Here is a 6825-nt window from a genome sequence, read left to right on the forward strand (position 1 = left end):
GGAATCTATTTTATCTTGGCTGGGGTCTGGGGGCAGTTTGATTTGAAATCAGATGGAGATCGTTCTACTGAATAGATCTCCAACTGAATTGATGAGATATATACCTAATGATGAGGTTTATACCTCAATAAAATTAGGATTAATTGAGGTCTAGTGGCAGGATTGGGGTACAAGGAGTCAAATGGAGCTCCCCTGCAACCCCTTTGTATTCGGCACAAGGATGCACAGTTAAATGAGGTGGTGAGAGTCCCCTGTAAATGAATTTACAGGCTTGAAAACCTAGATTTATAAAAAGGTTTATTGCAGGGTTTGGAAGTAAAGTTAAAGTCTGGTTAGTAAAAGGTATCAGAGAGAGGAAGAAATACACCAAAATGGCAGGATGGAGAGTCTCTGATGCAAAGCATGGTTGCTGGCATCTTTCAACTCTCTATCAAGAGATGATTTCAGCTTGGCTCTTTTATTTGCTTGAAGGGGCATATGGGTGGAGTTCCAGGTTGATTCCTTGAAGGCCAGAACCCACCAGATGGTGGTTGAGCTATCTGAGCAGATCATTAGAATGGGGGCTGAAAGCCCAAGCCAGCTCAGATCCAGTGGGGGCTGGGTCCCGCCCAACCTGGCTCGGATATGGATCTCTCCCCATGGAACTCAAAAGGGTGGTTTTGACCAGATCTTGTAAATCAAAGGTCAGTCCCAAAGGAAGTTGTAGATCAGACAAGGAATCTTAAAGGGGCTACCACCCCCATCATTTTCCCCCCTCAAGCAGTTAACTCTCAAATTATTTTAAGAAAAAAATTTGGGGCAGTGTCTCTTATTTGAGGCAGGGTTGGAAGATTTTCTCCAAGGATCTTCAGAGTAGCGGAGTCCCCTCATCTTGTTCCCTCGTCAAACCATCACCTCCGGATGCATGTGGGAAAAGGGGCTTCCATCTCCTCTTAACTGCTTCTAGCTGACAAGGGTCATAAAGATTTGGGGTTTCATGCCAGGAAGTGAGGCATGAGGTGTGGGGGATGGCAGCAGGGCATCTAGGGGTTGTCCCGGTCAGTTGTCCCCAGTCAGTTGTCCAGTCAATGTTCTCCAGGTTGAAGGCCAGCTAAGAACCCAAAGCTTGAAGCCTAGAGAAAACAGATCTAGGTAGCAGATTAAAAGTGGGGTGTCAACCAGGGTAGAGATGGTGACACTTTGAAATGGGGAAATATATCAGGTCCCCTCTGTGGGCTGCTGATAGAATGCTAATGGCCCATGTATTAAAGAGAAGTAGGAAAAAATGCTGAGAAAGCCAAAGCTAATTTCCCCCACTGTCTTAGGATAACAGCAATAGTTACCGTTTTAACAACTCCCATCCCAAATCTTAAATAACCCAGACAAGGTTTAACAGTCATTCATCAACCATTCCTAAAGTCCTCCATAGCAGTCAAAAATTTACTAGAAGCAGGGTCTAGTCCATGGTCTCTTCTAAAACTACTGCAGGCTGAGAAATAGTAGGAGGCTCTCATTCCATGGGGTGGGTCTACTGTTCTGACAATCAAAGCTGATCTAGGTCCCAGAAGCAAATCAATATCTGTAATTTGATCCAAAATCTAGAACAAAAGCATAAATATAACAAATAAAGGCTAGAACAGCCTGTGATAGAAAAGCTGGTCCACAGGATTGCTGCAAAAATGTGAAGAGGTCAAAATAGATTGGCCAGCACCTTCATATGTGAAGAAATGATTAAAACCCTTAAAACAAAATATTTGTGTTTTTTAACAGTAGCAGACAGATGGCCAGGCAAAAAAACTTATTTGCCCAAGCATTTAGGATACAATGATTGCATATAATCAGACTGAAAATAGCAAGGTATGACATAATTGAATTACATTAACAATTCTATTGATCATTGCTCTGATCATAAAAATCAGTTACAAGAGGAAAAAAATGCAACATAACTATAACATGAGCAGTTAAAACTCAACTTCCAATCAACTGTCCCACTAACTGCCAGAGCTTTAAAACTCCCAAAAACATTAATGAATTAACTAATTAACTTTTATTCCCACTAATAAATTCCATTAATCAGATTTCTGATAAATTCTAAACATTATAATAATTGATAACAGAAAGGAATTTGTACCAATAAGTTCACAATTTAAACAATTATCATATCCAAATAGATGTTTCATAAGTGAACACAATTCATACAAATCAGTTTGCTTTTAAAATACCCAATACATAGAAACATATCCCAAATTGCATATTGTCCTTAACAGAAATCTTTTCAAAAGGACAAAGGAAAAAAAAAAACTATTATTTTAGAGGCTCTTTGAATAATTACAGGATGATTCAATATAATCTTTTTAAACTTATATTTTAAACTTAAATGGAATGTCCAAATACCACATACAAGAATTCAAGAAGCTCTTAAAATAGCTATTAAACTTTTCACATCTATGACCATATTTCTCAAACAATAAAACCCTTATGTATAAAGAAACAAATATTCAATCAATTACTTGATTCTTTCTCTTCGAGAAACTTGAGTCTTTCTCTTTAAATCACCGTTTGAAAAAAAAAGTCAGGAAACACCTGGGGGGAGGGGAGGGAAAGAAAGGAAAGTATTCCATGTGGTCACCCTTCCCCCATTCAAAAAACATTTTTTCCATCCTTCCATTAAAAACTTTCTTCTTTCCTTCTTGCAACATACCTTAAACAATCTTCATCACTTTCCTAGAGGTTCCACTGCTAAAACAGCAAAAGCAGTGTGGGGGTGGGGGAGTGGGGGGGTGGGAGTGTGGGGGGTTGAGTAGAATCTTTGCCTTTGAAGACAACAGATTCCCATTCCTCCCTCCCCCACCTCTTCCTTCCTATTCCCAAATACCTTTCCAATACCTTCTCATTCCTTAATGCAAACCTGCATTCCTCTTTCCTTTTTCCTTCAAAACCTATATAAGATTCACACTATATAGTGAATAACTCAAAATTCCACAAAACTCATCTATGTCCAGCAGGGATGGATTTAAAGTATAACTCAGGTTAACAAATAAAAATCAGTCTCAGAGTTTGAGAGAGAAAAGAAACGCTTTTAAGAATGGACTTGCCAAAGAGTTGGTGGGTGGAGGGATTGGAATTCAGCTAATCCATTTGGAGTACAGGTGTTGAAGCTTGAGGCGCTTTTCTCAAACCCAATGTGTCTCTGCATCTTAAAGGAGAATCTCTAGGCATAGAGGAGGGAAGCTGACCCACATTTGCCATAAGCCCGAAAATTTTCCATTTCTATAGCTCAACCTGATCAGATGTCTCTGTCAGATTCCACGAATGCTCCCCTGTCTCTGTAGAGGAGAACTATTTGCCCCAAAACAGGAATTCATTTGCACCCGGGGTCCCTAGGTGAAACAATCCTCAGAGCTGTAAGGTCTCACAATTCAAGGCCACTATTTCCTGGGATTTTTTGAATTGCAACCCACCACAGAAAGGTGCTATGTTGGGCTTGCTTCAGTGAAAAACTTGTGAGAGAGCCAATGAATAGGGCAGGGTAACGGGAGATGTATTCTCCATTAGCTCTTTACTAACTCTAGACAGCATTCGTATTCTATATAGACCCTGGATTCCTGAGATAACAGGGACCAGGTATAAGAACAGAGAAAAAATCTAGAGAGAGCTTGAGAAAAAGACAACAGATAAGATAGGCTTCTTTCCTAAAGATTTAATTTGCCTTGATTTTGGAATTTTATTCTCCAGACAACATTCTAAAGATTTCTTTTTTTCCAGTCTGGCCAGGACTGGCTAGAAACCTTTTTAATTATTAGCAGGGCCATAGAATGCCAATCAAGAAAAATAGGAGAGTGAGAGAGATATAGCTGAATTCCAGGAGATAGATGGGCTATTTATCTCTCCAGGAGCAGGTGGCAACGTACCATTTTAAAAGTTAATGGAAAGCTTGAAAAGATTGAGTCCCCAATCTTCCCACTGTACCCCAAGAAGGGGACAGGATGGGAGCATTTAATTAATTATAATTAATAATTAATTATTAAATTAAATTAATTTAATTAAATTTAATTTAAAATAAATTAATTAATTAAAATAAATTTAATTTAATTTTAATTTAATTATTAAATTAAATTAATTAATAATTAATTTAATTAATTATTGTTAGGATATACCTAACAATACTCCTACATATGTAAGGAGGATTTCTGTAGGAGTCTGTAAAGTCACTAAGCTGAGTCTTGCACAAGCAGGCAGGAAGGATGGTGAAGTCAGGTGGAAACAAAATAAACTATTTTGGAAGGAAAATTTACTGAAAAATTTACAGAGGAGGTTCCCAATGATGAGGTTCTAGTGGCAGGGCAGAGAGTTGTGGGAACCCCTTCTGGTTGGCCCAAGTCCAATATGAAAGAATTCACGAACCTGAAAAGTTAGACTGGCAAAAAGAAGTTTATGGGCACTAAGAAGCCAGCTTTTGCTAGGCTGACTTCCTCAGTCCAAGGTCCTGACAGAGAAGTAGAGGTCTAGTAGAGGAATCCTGCCAGAGAGATAAAGTGGAAAGACATGCCATGGAGAGAGATAAAGGTTCCTTAATAAGGCATGGTCCTGCTTTGGGGCCTCTGCAACAGGAATCTATTTTATCTTGGCTGGGGTCTGGGAGCAGTTTGATTTGAAATCAGATCGAGATCGGTTTACTGAATAGGAGATCTCCAACTGAATGAGTGGTCCTGAACTAATTTTCAACTCAACAGAGGGTGTAATCAATAGAGGGTGCTGCCAGTCTCCAACAGGATAACAGAATGAAACTACTTATCTTGATTCCCTGGGGTGGGTCTTTTGCAGAGGCAAGGGTTCAAGGAGAATTTCTCCCCTTTAAGGAGTTTTTACTTCATGGCTTCCCTCCCCAGGTCAGGACAGTTTGGGGTTCCCTCATCACCAGGAGTATGCTGGTTAGAACAATGCTTGCTTTCTTGAGTCAGAGATGGAACCTCGCTCTGTCTCTGATTTCTACTTCTGCTATGTCTTTTCCCTTTTATCATAGATAAGTGATCACACCAACTAGTCCTCCCAATATTCGGAACCTCTCAGCTGGAGCTTGCAAAGGGTGCATGCTGAGGGGGTGAGGTGGGAGTGGACCTCATGGGATGGGAAATAGTGAAAATGGCAGAGGAAAAAAAGGTGAGCATGGTGACTATGGAATGGGAAGTTGCTAGGTACCCTCTCTCTCCTCACAGCTCTGGAGATTTGAGAACTTAAGAGCAGGGAAACTTGGAGGAGAACCAGATAACACTGAATTCAGCACTGGGCTACATCACTTGCTGTGCCTAACAAAATCATTTGTTTCCAGCTGAGAAGCCTTCACACACACAAGTCCTGAATCCTTTTTTTGGCCCTACTTGGTGAACTGAGGCACCCTCCCACTGAGAAGGGCACCCTGGTCCTTTTGTACCAACTAAAGCTCTGACTTTCTGATCCAGGCCACATTCTGATCCTCCATAGTCCCCACCACATGAGTGAGTCTTGAAGGATAGTAAACCTTCAGATGGGGCTGCTAGAGAGCATCATAGTATCCAGAGTGTTAGACCAGAAGTCAGTCTCATGATCCCAAGTTCAAATTCTGCCTCAGGTACTCATTAGCTGTGTTGCACTGGACATATCTCATTTAATCCTGTTTGCCTTAGTTTCAATGACAAATTCTCCTGCATTTCTACCAAGAAAGCCCCAAATGAGGTCCCAAAGGGTCAGAAAGGACAAACAACTGAATCACACAAAAGATTCAGAAAGATATAGGCAAGCTTTGCTTCTGCTTGACCTGAGTAAAGACATGAAATGGGAAAAGAAATGTCAGCTTTGGGGAACAGCTAATGCTCGTTTGTCTGGAATGAGGAATGTGTAAAGGGAAGGAAGCAGATTGTAGGAATAGTGAGGGCCACACCCTCTGACTCTACCTGAAGCAAGTTTCTCCTGTCCTGAGTGCCAGTGGGTGAGCAATCCCAGTTATCTTCCAGGTTGATCATACTGTGGTCCTCTCAGTTAGGCCTTGGGGGATGTGTGTGGGGTTTGAGGGAAGAGGGTAAGAAAAGATGGGAGAGACAGGGAGAACATAGAAAACAGAAGGAAGGGATTGGGTGGGGGAGGGAAGCATTAATGTGCCAGGCATGCCAGGCAGAAAAAGAAAGGAGAAAGAAAGAGGGAAAGAGAGAAAGCACAACATGTTGGAAAAGGAGAGAAGAGTTAAGTTGGACAGAAAGGAGCAAGCTCCTAGTGGAACTTGCCATTTGTCAGGGGAAAGGGGATACCTCATCAGATTGGGGCATGTCTTTGGCTGGCGTACTAGATCCTGGAGGACTTGGAAGTCTAAAAAGAGTTAGCTGTGAGAAGTGGGAGTGAGGAAGCATGGTGGAGTTAGGAGGGCTGCCAGGGAGTGGGGGAAGGAGTAAGAGCAAGATCTATCAGGTGATGATCTAATTTTTCCTTCTCTCTTCACTCCTTCCCCCTTTCCCTCCACTATGTGTGGTTGAATCCAATGTTTTGTTTTTATTATTTTCCAAGTCTAGTTAGAACAAACTGTAGCTCTTTGGAGCTCCCCTTCCCCCGTGCTGGTTGAAATATTAGCAATGGAAGAAACTTTAAAGAGATTTGTTGGAACCTCAAGTTCCCTGAAAGTGATTTTTTTTCTACTAAGGTCTCTGTCTTTAGCAAATTATTTAATGTTTAAGTACATGATAGTATTTTTATTTAATGAATATGATTACAAATATGATCTATAGCTTTCTTGAGGTATCTAGAACAGAATTTTAACCTGATGGTAATGGATATGGTAGTGAAAAACCAATTTTTCTTTACATAAAGTCTAAATTTGCT

At 40.7% G+C, this 6825-nt stretch overlaps 1 long non-coding RNA gene across 1 annotated transcript; it reads right to left on the reverse strand.

Moving 5' to 3' along the window:
• Window positions 1-280: 280 nt before the first annotated feature.
• LOC141541369 (uncharacterized) lies at window positions 281-6104 on the reverse strand. The gene is made up of 2 exons (XR_012481764.1): window positions 5910-6104; window positions 281-1577 (listed from the first exon to the last, which is right to left on the reverse strand). It is a non-coding gene; the product is annotated as an uncharacterized LOC141541369 (long non-coding RNA).
• Window positions 6105-6825: the final 721 nt, after the last annotated feature.

This window comes from Sminthopsis crassicaudata, chromosome 4 (assembly GCF_048593235.1).
Source record: "Sminthopsis crassicaudata isolate SCR6 chromosome 4, ASM4859323v1, whole genome shotgun sequence".
Taxonomy (NCBI): Eukaryota; Metazoa; Chordata; class Mammalia; order Dasyuromorphia; family Dasyuridae; genus Sminthopsis; species Sminthopsis crassicaudata.